Raw genomic sequence first — 11,610 nt, 5'->3', positions numbered from 1 at the left:
GCTTCCCCCCGGGATGCTGGCTCAGGGATCCCTGTTTCATTCGAGAACCGCAGCCTCTCCAGTTCTACATCAGACTCAGGACTTTTCTCTTTCAAACCTTTCTTCCCCTTTCAACTGGAAAGCCAATCCTCCTGCCCCCCGCCCCACATCCCTGTATTGCCTTTTTTAAAAAAAATTTTTTTTTAACGTTTATTTATTTTTGAGACAGAGAGAGACAGAGCATGAACGGGGGAGGGGCAGAGAGAGAGGGAGACACAGAATCGGAAGCAGGCTCCAGGCTCTGAGCCATCAACCCAGAGCCCGACGCGGGGCTCGAACTCATGGACCGCGAGATCGTGACCTGAGCTGAAGTCGGACGCTCAACCGACTGAGCCACCCAGGCGCCCCGAGCCTTTTTTTTTTTTTAAGAAGCTTTTAATTTTAGCATGGTTTGAAGTTTACAGGAAAGTTGCAAAGGTAGCACAGAGAGTTCCCACAGACTCCTCACCCCGTGTCCCCTCTTGTTAATGTCTCACATTACGGAGGTGCGTTTGTCCCAGCTAAGCAAACACACTGGTGCGTTCCTACTAAATAAACTCTGCTTCCTTCAATTTCACAATTCCACCGATGTCTTTTTTCTGTTCCAGGATTCCATCTCGGATCCCACCTGCATTTACTCACCATGTCTTCTTAGTGTCTTCTGGTCTTTCTTTGTTGTTTGTTTGTTTTGTGCCCTTAACAGTTAGGAGGAGTACTGGTCAGGTATTTTGTAGAATGTCTCTCAATGTGGATTGCCCAGTAGTTTTCTCGTGGTTAGGCTGGGGTTGTGGGTTTGGGGAAGAAGACTACAGAGGTCATGTGCCCTTCTCATCACATCACCCAGGGGGACGTGTAATCCACATGACTCGTCACTTGATGATGTTAAACTTGATCACCTGGCCACGGTCCTGCCTTACCTAACGTTCCCTTTCTCCTTTCCCCGAGTCTCTACAGTTCCTTTCCTGGTAGTTTGTCATGGTTTTAGTAATTAATAATACGTTTGTACCTCAACATCTCCCCCGGCCCCTCTCCAGTGTTTCCTCCTTATGCCATGTAGGTTGTCGCTGGATGCTTTTGTTACGGACAGGGTGTGTTGTTGAAACACATCCTCTGCCAACAGAAGTACTGCTGTCATGTGTCTCCTCCAGCATGAAGCCGAAAAGCTAAATGCAAGCTGCCCACCAGGGTCGGGGGCAAACAGGAGGTCCGGCCTTGAGCAAGCCAAGATATGCTCTGGGTGATTTCTGAAAGTGTATTCTACTTAGGTGGCAGGAGAAAATTAGAGTTAGCTTGGAGAGCGGTCAGGAACAGGGCCAAACTGGGTGGGTGAGGGAGGCAGGGAGAGAGGGAGGTATCCAGGCATGCCTGAGTGTTTGCATTTCTTTATATTTTATTCTAAATTCGGAATTATCCCCTTCAGTCACATTAGGCAGGAGTTATATGCTTCCGCTTTAACACAAGCCAGTGATACTTTAGATTTGGAATAGAAACACTGAATAGAAAACATCCTGCTCTTGGGGCACCTGGGTGGCTCAGTCAGTTAAGTGCCCGGCTTTGTCCCAGGCCATGATCTCGTGGTTTGTGAGTTCAAGCCCCGAGTCGGGCTCTGTGCTGACAGTTCAGAGCCTGGAGCCTGCTTCGGATTCTGTGTCTCCCCCTCTGTCTGCCCCTCCCCACCGGCTCTCTCTCTCGCTCTCTCTCTCTCAAAAAATAAATAAACATTAAAAAAAGAGAAAAGAAAACATCCTGCTCTCCTCCCTGCTTTGAGCCTTTAATCTGCCTGTGATCCAGGAGGCAGTTTCCATCCCCACCTTGGGACATAATTGCCAAGTGATCATGGAAGAAAGAGAAGTTAAAGGCATAGTACAGGGGCTCCTCCAAGCTGACTGGGTACTAGGTACTAGGTACTAGGAAAGGAAATGCTGGCCTCTGGGTGGAATTGACGTCCTTAGAGTCCTAAGTACAGGGGTGGGAGAGGTGCCCAAGACTCGTGCTGACCTGCTTCAGCCCCTGCAGCCCTACCACCTACCACACCTAGTGACATTGAGAATCATCGTCAACTTCCAGAATTCTCCATTCAGGGCCAAGTCTATACAGTTCCAGGACTGTCCGGAGATGGTGAAATATTGGTATCTGTCCTTCCTGAAAGGGCAAGTTATGATGTACATGCCAGGTAGGAGTCTGGCAATGAAATATTCTGTAGGATTCTTTGCCACCCTACACAGGATGCATGATGGGTCTGGGTAATAGGTCACTAGTTTTCCCTCAGTGGTGGCAGTGGGTGGTGGGGAAAGAGAGGGGCAGTCAGCCGCCGCCACCACCACGAATTCTGATTGTTCACAGGACAGTCATCGTGAAAGAATGTTCTCTGCTCTCCTTTGGAAAAATCTTGACCTTTGATCCAGCTGGACATACCCTTGAGCCATACACCTTTCAATAAGGAGAGATGAGGGGCAAACAGGCACCCCGAGGTTATCGACAGTAGTTTTAATCAGTTCTGTGTAATGGCAATGAATGGAACCCTACCCAAAGCAGTCTAATAGAACATGGCTGTAGAGGACTCCTCTTTGACCCTCCCCCAGAGGTGGGCTACAGAAGCTGGAGCACAATGTAACCCCCCCACCCCAACTCTACCAGACACGGCTGATTGGAACATGGTGAATACTGACCCACACTAGGCCCCAGAGCTTTGCTGTTTCAGAAAGGGCTAGAGAGTGAGAACATCTCTGTGGCCACTTGAACGTATGCACTTTGGGGCTATGAAGCAGCCATGTTCAGCCTCATGCACATGGAGAACTGAAGGAAGCTGGTCTCAAGCATTTTACTTGAACCCGGAGAAGGACTGCCTGGCTTCTAAGCCCTCCTGGGGCCTCAGTGTGCCACTTGCCCCCAGGTTCCAGGAGACACCTATCCTTATAATAACTACCCTTTCTAAGTTAGCCTAGGTTGGTTTCTGTCACTTATACCCCCCAAAAGCCTAAGATAAGGGGTACTGTAGGGACTCAGGGAAAGGAAGTGTGGGAAAACGCAGTGGGGCTTAGGAACTGGAAAAAGCATGTCTTTCTCTCAGTCTGGTTCTTTTCTTACCCTTATTTATCTCAACAGATGAATTTTCTTTCTTGTTTCCATCAATAAATTCCCAACCAAATGGTTGCCTTAGTCCTGGAACCATACAACCTTTCAGTTCCAGCCAGTGGACTATAGTCTCTATATCTAGTGTTTTTTAAATTTTTGTTAATGTTTATTTATTTTTGAGAGACAGAGACAGAGTGTGAGTGGGGGAGGGTCAGAGAGGGAGACACAGAATCTGAAGCAGACCCCAGGCTCTGAGCTGTCAGCACAGAGCCCGGTGCAGGGCTCGAACTCACGAACCGTGAGATCATGCCCTGGGCTGAAATCTGATGCTTAATCAACTGAGCTACCCAGGTGCCCCTCTATATCTAGTTTAAATATGAGAGACAGGCAGAAAGGGGAGGGGAGAATGACAGAGAGTGAGAAAATTTGATTTTGCTTGGCTTGGGGGACAAGGAGTCTTACACAGGATATTGATCAGGACCACCCCTGCCTCTTTTTTTAAGGACAGAAGTCCAACTCCAGGAAGCCCCAGAGGAAAAACAGGAATGGATTAGCTCACATCACTGATACGATCAGAGTAGAAACGGCTTCAGGAACAACTGGATCCAGAAATGCCAACAATGTCACTGGGCTCTCCTCCTACCTATGTTTGCCTCATTCCCTCGTATTGGGCCTTTTTTCAACGTTTATTTATTTTTGGGACAGAGAGAGACAGAGCATGAACGGGGGAGGGGCAGAGAGAGGGAGACACAGAATCGGAAACAGGCTCCAGGCTCCGAGCCGTCAGCCCAGAGCCTGACGCGGGGCTCGAACTCAAGGACCGCGAGATCGTGACCTGGCTGAAGTCAGACACTTAACTGACTGCGCCACCCAGGCGCCCCGTATTGGGCCTTTATGTGGGATACAGGGAAGGCTGACAAGCCTGGGCTTATATCACCTCAACTAGAGACCCCAGAGGAAAGAAAGGCCTTCTGTCTCCTGTTACCTATGTACAAAAGCCCAGTTTAGGACCCAGTTTTGAATCAAGCTCCTTTCCTTGGAGGACCACTATATCCAGAAGGGCAAGGATAGTGTGATGGCAGCCCCAGTGTCCATATGGAAGCGAAGGGGCTTCCTTAAAGACTGGGGTTGGTTGGGAGGGTCCACTGTGCATGGCCTGCGGTGTGACCCCCTTTCAGGGGCTAAGGGGGTGGCAGATGAACTAGCGGAGAAGCTGAGTGAGAAAGATGGAAGCAATGGCTCTATCTTCTGTCTTCTGGATCAGCTCTCCCTCAGAGTCCAGTCTCTGCAGATCTGAACCATTCTGCCAACAGCCCTTTGCCTTCTTTATGTTCTAGGGCTCCATGCAATGTTAGTCTCCCGATGTGAGTCATTCTGCCTGGGCTCAACCTGCTGGCTCTTGGGCTCTCGCTTACACTCTGGAGGAAGATTCTGGAAGCTCTGAGCAAGAGCCTGTAACTCTCCCCATGGGTTGGTATTGTCCACTGGGGCTGGGGGCCTTGGTTCCCAGGGGCCACTGGGGCCTGAGGAGGTCAGTTTATGGAGGAAATGGTCTGTACCCGGTACAGCATCACTGGCCCAGGCATTAGGCCCAGAGGATCCCAAGTTGAGCTGACTTCTGTCCTGGAGAGGATCTTAAGAGTAGCCCTTCTAGCAGCAATTATAAGCTCCTCTCTGTGTTGACTTCTGTCATCCCCAGGTCTTAAGCAAAGTTTTGTCAAATGCTAACAATAATAGAAAGACATTAGAGGTCAGAGGCCTGCAGGCAAGCTCTGCCTTCAAAACCGAGACAGGGGGAGACACCAGGATTACTTGACAACTCTAGCTGTCTCTCAAACAAGTCTGTTCAGACATCTTCAAATATGCATTTTAGCACTTCTCTCTGCCAGAGTGTTGACACTCACGCTGGCTTCCCCAGGGCTGAGTGAGGCCTCAGCGGGTCTGTGTCACACCTTCTGGTGCTCAGAGGCACAGCCATCACCAAGAGGCAGGAGAGTGAGCCAGAGGTGCATTCCTGCTTCTCAATCAGTACCTTTTCTGTTTGCAAATCCCTCAGCACAAACCACTTAATACACATGGACAAATCTGGCCAGACTTCCAAAAGATACAACCCCTGGGGGTAGGGAAGAAGGACATTCTTCCCCCACACCCTGGCCATGACTTCCTGTCCCTACCTCTCAGCTCAAGCTGGGAAGATTCTGAGCATGGATGAGAAAGAAGAAGCTTGGGGACTTCAGTGAAGCCAGATGATGGGTAAAGACCTTGACACTGGGTCTCACGGAGAGCCTGAGGTTGTGCTGCAAGGGTGTGGACTAGCATCTCTCAGAATCTAACTTAGTGCCAGGCTGTGCTAATCTAGTAACTTCCTTTTAGCAACCTTTTTATTTTGAAAATATGAAGGCTACAGAGAAGTTAAAGGAATAGTGTAATAAACTCCCAAATGTCCTTTACCAAGATTCACTGATATTTTACTACGTTTGCTGTATTGTCTCTCTCTTTTTTTAATCTTTTTAAAAAAAATTTTTTTTAACGTTTATTTACTTTTGAGACAGAGACAGAGCATGAACGGGGGAGGGGCAGAGAGAGAGGGAGACACAGAGTCGGAAGCAGGCTCCAGGCTCTGAGCCGTCAGCCCAGAGCCCGACGCGGGGCTCCAACTCACGGACCGTGAGGTCGTGACCTGAGCTGAAGTCGGACGCTTAACCGACTGAGCCACCCAGGCGCCCCTAATCTTTTTTTTTTTAAAGTTTATTTATTTATTTATGGGGGGGTGGGAGGCAGAGAGATAGGGAGAGAGAGAATCCCAAGCAGGCTTTGCACCATCAGCACGGAGCCTGATGTGGGACTCAAACCCACAAACCGTGAGATCATGACCCAAGCCAAAATCAAGAGTCAGATGCTTAACTTACTGAATCACCCAGGTGCCCCTTGTCTCTCTCCTTCGTACACACACACACACACACACACACACACACACACAGGTGTAAATCATTTGTAGTATTCTTTTTTTCTGAACTATTTGAGGATAAGTTTCAGATATCATAACACTTCATCCCTAAATACTTCAGCACACAGCTCTTAAGAACAAGGATATTTTCTTACCTATCCTTAGGACAGCTATCTTAAATAAAGGAAATGCCATTGATACTATAATCTAATATATGGTCCTTATTCTGATTTTGCTCTTTGTCCCATGCTATCTTTTGTAGCAATTAAAAAAAATTTTTTTAAGTTTATTTTATTTTTGAGAGTAAGAGAGCACAGATGGGGTAGGGCACAGAGGGAGGGAGACAGAATTACAAGCGGGCTCTGCGCTGTCAGCCCAGAGCCCAATGCGGGGCTTAAACCCATGAAATGTGAGATCATGACCTGAGCCGAGGTCAAGAGTCAGACCTTAACCTACTGAGCCACCCAGGTGCCCCTGCAGCGATTTTTTTTCCCCCTAAGATCTAGTACCAATCCAGAATCATGTGTTGTGGTTTTGCATCTGAAAGCATTCTTCTCAATTTCTTTTGCCTTTCATAATATTGACTTTTTGGAAGAGTTTAGATGTCTCACACGTTTCTCCTGATTAGATTCAGGGTCTGCATTTGGAAAAGGGATGCCACATGAATGATGCTGTGTCCTTCTTGCTATGTCAGTCTTTAAGTACTCTGGAGTGGGACCGCTGGAATTGGAAAACTGGGTCCGCTATCAACCTGTGTAACTTTGGATAAATCACTGAGCCTCTCTAGGTAGGCCTTGCTTTTGTCACCTGTGAAATGGACAGAATAGTATCTACTTCATGAGGTTATTGGGAGGATTAAATGAACTAATCCACAGGAAGTGCTTTGCCCAGTGGGTTATTGCTCAGTCGATAGTGGGGGTGTGCTGAAGAGGAAGATGATGTAGGTGATGGCGAGAAGCAGAGCTTCGAAGGGTCCCAGCCCTAGGCTAGTGTCTACCTGAGGACGGAACCAGTGGTTGGCTACTTGACAGGCTGGTGGGTAAGAGAGGCAGGAAGGATATTCCGTCATGTGGGGCTGGGAGGGCCGGAATGACTCACTCTCACTTGTTTACACTGTATCTCTCACCTGCTTCCAGAAAGGCTTTGAAGTGACTCATAATTAAAGCCTCAGGTCTCAGCCTGCTGGGACGGGAAAGACCATGTCCCCGCTGGAGCTGGCCTGGCCAAGGCTGGCACAGCTGGGTGGGTCTGGGCTCACAGGGAGGGATGGAAGAGGGCCCGACTGCCACAGTGTGAGGGCTGGAGGACGGCAGGTATGAGAGACCAAGGCAAGAAGCTGGGCAGGCCCTCACTGACCACCTGGGGCAGGAAGGACAGAGGGACTGGAGGCTGGGAGTGTTCAGGTTGAACAAAGGAACTGGGGAGGGGGAGCGCTGAAAAGGGACTCCACAAAGTCTCAGAATCTGGCTGGGCCCATTTCCTGTATTTGCTGAGTGGCAGGCTTTGGGCTCAGACCATCCCGTAGGACACTCCTGTTGGCCAGCCCTAGGCCCTCCCACCGCCCCAAGGCTAAGGCCCTCTCCACCAACAAGCATCTCTGGAGGGCAAGCCTTTCCACTGGGTTCCAGGTGCCTCTGGCCTCAGGCTGAAATGCTTGTTAGAGGAAATCCTGTCCTCCCTCTACCCCCACAACCAGTTCCCCCACAACCTCCCTCCCTCAGCCCCACCCACCCCACCCTAAGCTGCCCACGCACCTTTATCTGGCAGCAGTTTCAAGGAAGTCCCTGCCCCCAACCTCCTTTCTCCACTTGGGGCCCGAGTTTTGTCTGCCCCTCCCCCGCACCATTTCCTGCCTCTTACCTTGAACATCCTGACTTGCCCCCACCTCGGCTCTGCTCAGGTTTCCTTGGCATCCCCACATTACACCAAGTTTTGGCAAGTCCAGCCCAACTGACAGACTTTCCGTCACGCTTCTCTACAGCTACTTAAACCACACTTTACCCTGTAATGGAATACCTCCCAGTTGGGGAAGAGGAAGGGGCTCCCCCAGGCGGGATTCAACACGATGACAGTTCCTAAAGGTAGGGGCTGGAATTCAGGCTAAAAAGTAAGGCGGCAAAACTGGGGGAGGGGGGGTGATCGAAGTGATAGGGACAGCAGCTGCCAGCCTGGGTTACGGGGCTGCCCAAATGGCAGAGGTGGCCCCTGGGCTCAGAGGTCCCCCCCGCCCCCACCCACCCCCACCCACCCCCCCCCCCCCCCCCCCCCCGCCTCTACCCCTGCAGTGCCGAAGGAAACCCCACCCCTGAGATCAAACTAGAGGAGAAGAAGGACAAGGTAAGAGGGAGCCCGGAGAGCAGAGGTCTCAAAGGAAGACCAGAGGACAGGCTGGTAGCTACAGGTACTGTGGTGATCATTTCATAATGTCTGTAAGTGTTGAATCACTATTGCACACCTGAAACCAGGACAATATTGTGGGTCAACTGCCCGGCAATAACAATTTAAAAACGCTGCTACAGACAACCGTGTGCAGGTTTTTATAGGGACATAGATTTTCAACACATTTGGGTGAATATCAAAGACCACAACTGCTGGATCGTATGTTAAGAGAATATTTAGTTTTGGAAGAAACTGCCGAACCGTCTTCCAAAGTGGCTGTACCATTTTGCTTTCCCACCAGCAGTGAGCGAGAGTTCCTGTTGCCCCACATCCTCCCCAGCACTTGGGGTTGCCAGTGTTTTGGATTTTGGCCATTCTAACAGGTGTGCGGTGGTAACTCATTGTTTTAATTTGCATTTCCCTAACGACACGCGACATCTTTTCATGTGCCTATTTTCCATCTGCATGTCTTCTTTGGTGAAGATTCTTTTCAGATCTTTTGCCCATTTTTTAAAAATCGGATTCTTCGTTTTCTTATTGTTAAGTTTTAAGAGTTCTTCATATATTTTATTTTTTTTTTAATTTTAAAAATTTATTCATTTTTGAGAGACAGAGATAGAGTGAGCAGAGGAGGGACAGAGAGAGAGAGGGAGACACAGAATCCAAAGCAGGCTCCAGGCTCTGAGCTATTGGCCTGACGTGGGGCTTGAACTCACAAACTGCGAGATCATGACATGAGCTGAAGTCAGACGCTTAACTGACTGAGCCACCCAGGCGCCCCCCCCCCCCCTCCCCGTCTCCTATTTGATCTCTTGATGGTGGCTGGTCAAGGAAGCATCCAGCTACTGCCTCCCAGGGAGACCGACACCTCCTCAGTGCAGTACCCGGTGAGAGTGTGCTACCAGATGTTCCGTAGGTTGTCACAACAGCCAGAATGCAGGACCTCAAACAAGTTCGGTGCTTAACTGTTCATCAGTGAAAACTAGAAGCTGAGCTTCTTCGAATAGAGGAGTAACACCAGAAAAAGAAGTTGTTCCTGGAAAGCACAGATTCATTTAACAGCGAACTTGAAAGGCTCTGGGTCCACAGATGGACGTGGATACAGAGAAAATTAGAGCTGAAATTGCACAGGCAGAGGAACAGAACCGCAAAAGCTAGAGAGAGGGAGTAAGAGGTGGCAGAGCGAGTCAAACGGGGTCGGAGCAGTATTACTTCCTGAGGAAGAGCGAGCAGCTAAGAAAACCACAGACAAGAAAGAAGACAAGAAAGAGGATTCCACTGGAGACGGAGAAGGCGCTTTGAAGAAACGAGAAAGCCCAGAGAGTGGTGAAGAAGGCACATCTGCTCCTGAGGACGGGGAGAGTGGGCAGGAGGGGCGACCAGTGATAGTGACACTGGCTTGAGGAGCAACACATGCGACAGGAGAGGGCCACCACGAGATCCTATACCAGAGGACAAGAACAAAGAGACAGATGTCTCTTTCCCGACAGGTGTCGGGAAATGGCGCCTTGGTTATGCATTCTAAAGAACTTCATAGGGGCACCTGGGTGGCTCAGTCAGTTAAGTGTCTGACTTCGGCTCAGGTCTGATCTCGCCATTCGTAGGTTCGAGCCCCGCGTCGGGCTCTGTGCTGACAGCTCGGAGCCTGGAGCCCGCTTCGGATTCTGTGTGTCCCTCTCTCTCTGCCCCTCTCCCGCTCACACCCTCTCTCTCTCTCTCTCTCTCCCCAAAATAAATAAACATTAAAAGAAAGAAAGAAAGAACTTTATAAATGCAAAAGTGTTTCTGAGTTAAGAAGAGAACAGTAGAGGGATAGAGCCTGTAGAGGCCATTTTTAGGCAACAGGCTTGAGCAATGGAAACCTGAGTAGGGCCAAAGGGCCCACGCCACCACTGACCACTAAGCGGCCCACATCGAAATAACCACAGACCCTAACTGGCCAATTACAATCAGTCACGGTCCCTAAAATGGCCAAAAAAGGGGGAAATTCCATATGTTCCCATACTCCCTCACTCCACCCCATAACTGTGATAACTGTGTCCACCCCCCCCAACACACACATACGACACCCACCTGGTGGCAGTGTCTCCTTTGCTGTCCTGCCTGCCACTCCCTTGTGGTAATCTCAAACTTCTATCTCCTTTGTTCCCCCTTCTTTCACTGCCTGTGCCGCCGGCCCCACCCGATTGGGACTCCCCCCATTGGGTGGCCCCCAGCTGATCGGAGCACCCCACAAAGCCCTCCTCCATCACGGCATGGCTGGCCAGCTGCTCTCTCCCAAGACTTTGAGTCCTAATGGAGACGGGAAGGCGGAAATGGATGGAGGTCCTTTGTCCATCAGTGTCTGCCATCATCCATGTCCCATTCTCCCTGCCCCCTCCTCCTCCAGACAGTGGGGCCCTGGCCAGATTGCTCTGGTGTGAAGCTCTTCCTGTCGTTCCTCCTGCCTGGCCCCTGGTTCTCTGGCTTTCCCAGACTCCTTCCGATACATCCCATTTTTGTGTAAGCTAAGTTAGCTACTTGTTGGTTTCTGTCACTTGCAGTCAGGGAACTCGAAGCGATACGTGTCGGGAAATGGCTATCCCAGCCACGACTCTATATGTTCTCCCGGTTTAGTAATGACAAGCTAGAGCTCTGTAGCCCACCTTTACATTTCTGAGAGAACCAACCCATTGGCCAGCTTAAGTTAGGTTGGCCCAATCAGGCTGGCTCTAGAAGAAGGCAGAGTAACATAACGCTAACAAGGCTAACGGGGAGGTGGCAGGACCTACATCCACATACGGCTGTGTAGACTGTGCAGTGTGTAACTCCAAGGGGCCCCCTCCACGCTGCAGACATCGTAAAGATGCATATTCATAATGAAACTGTTTTGGCAGATGGCAATAAAGTGTGTTGAGAAATGGGCGCTTTTGTTTCTAATTCTCATTGAAGTGTCCCATGGGCTAGTGACCACCCGAGCTGGGCCTGCTCCTCAGCATGGGGCGGTTTGGGGGGCAGCTCTTAGAGAAAATAGCATGGGCCAGACACACCCCAATAGTGGTTCTACATAGGACACGTAGCTGGGGGGGGGTGTCCAGTGACCTTGATATCTGGCGCACACATATCATCGCCTCTTAATGTGCAATACTGGTTGTGAAGCATCTAACGTTTAGAAGGCGGTTCGAGGGTCTGGAATAAGAGAGGATGAGGGG

The 11,610-nt window shown here is 50.0% G+C and overlaps 1 pseudogene; it reads left to right on the top strand.

The window, feature by feature from the left end:
* The first annotated feature begins 9,245 nt into the window (after window positions 1–9,245).
* LOC122492628 lies at window positions 9,246–9,944 on the top strand (annotated as a pseudogene).
* The last annotated feature ends 1,666 nt before the right edge of the window (window positions 9,945–11,610 follow it).

Source organism: Prionailurus bengalensis, chromosome D2 (assembly GCF_016509475.1).
Source record: "Prionailurus bengalensis isolate Pbe53 chromosome D2, Fcat_Pben_1.1_paternal_pri, whole genome shotgun sequence".
NCBI classification, from domain to species: domain Eukaryota; kingdom Metazoa; phylum Chordata; class Mammalia; order Carnivora; family Felidae; genus Prionailurus; species Prionailurus bengalensis.
Note: the sequence above shows the minus strand (reverse complement) of the source record. Positions and strands in the feature narration are given on the sequence as shown.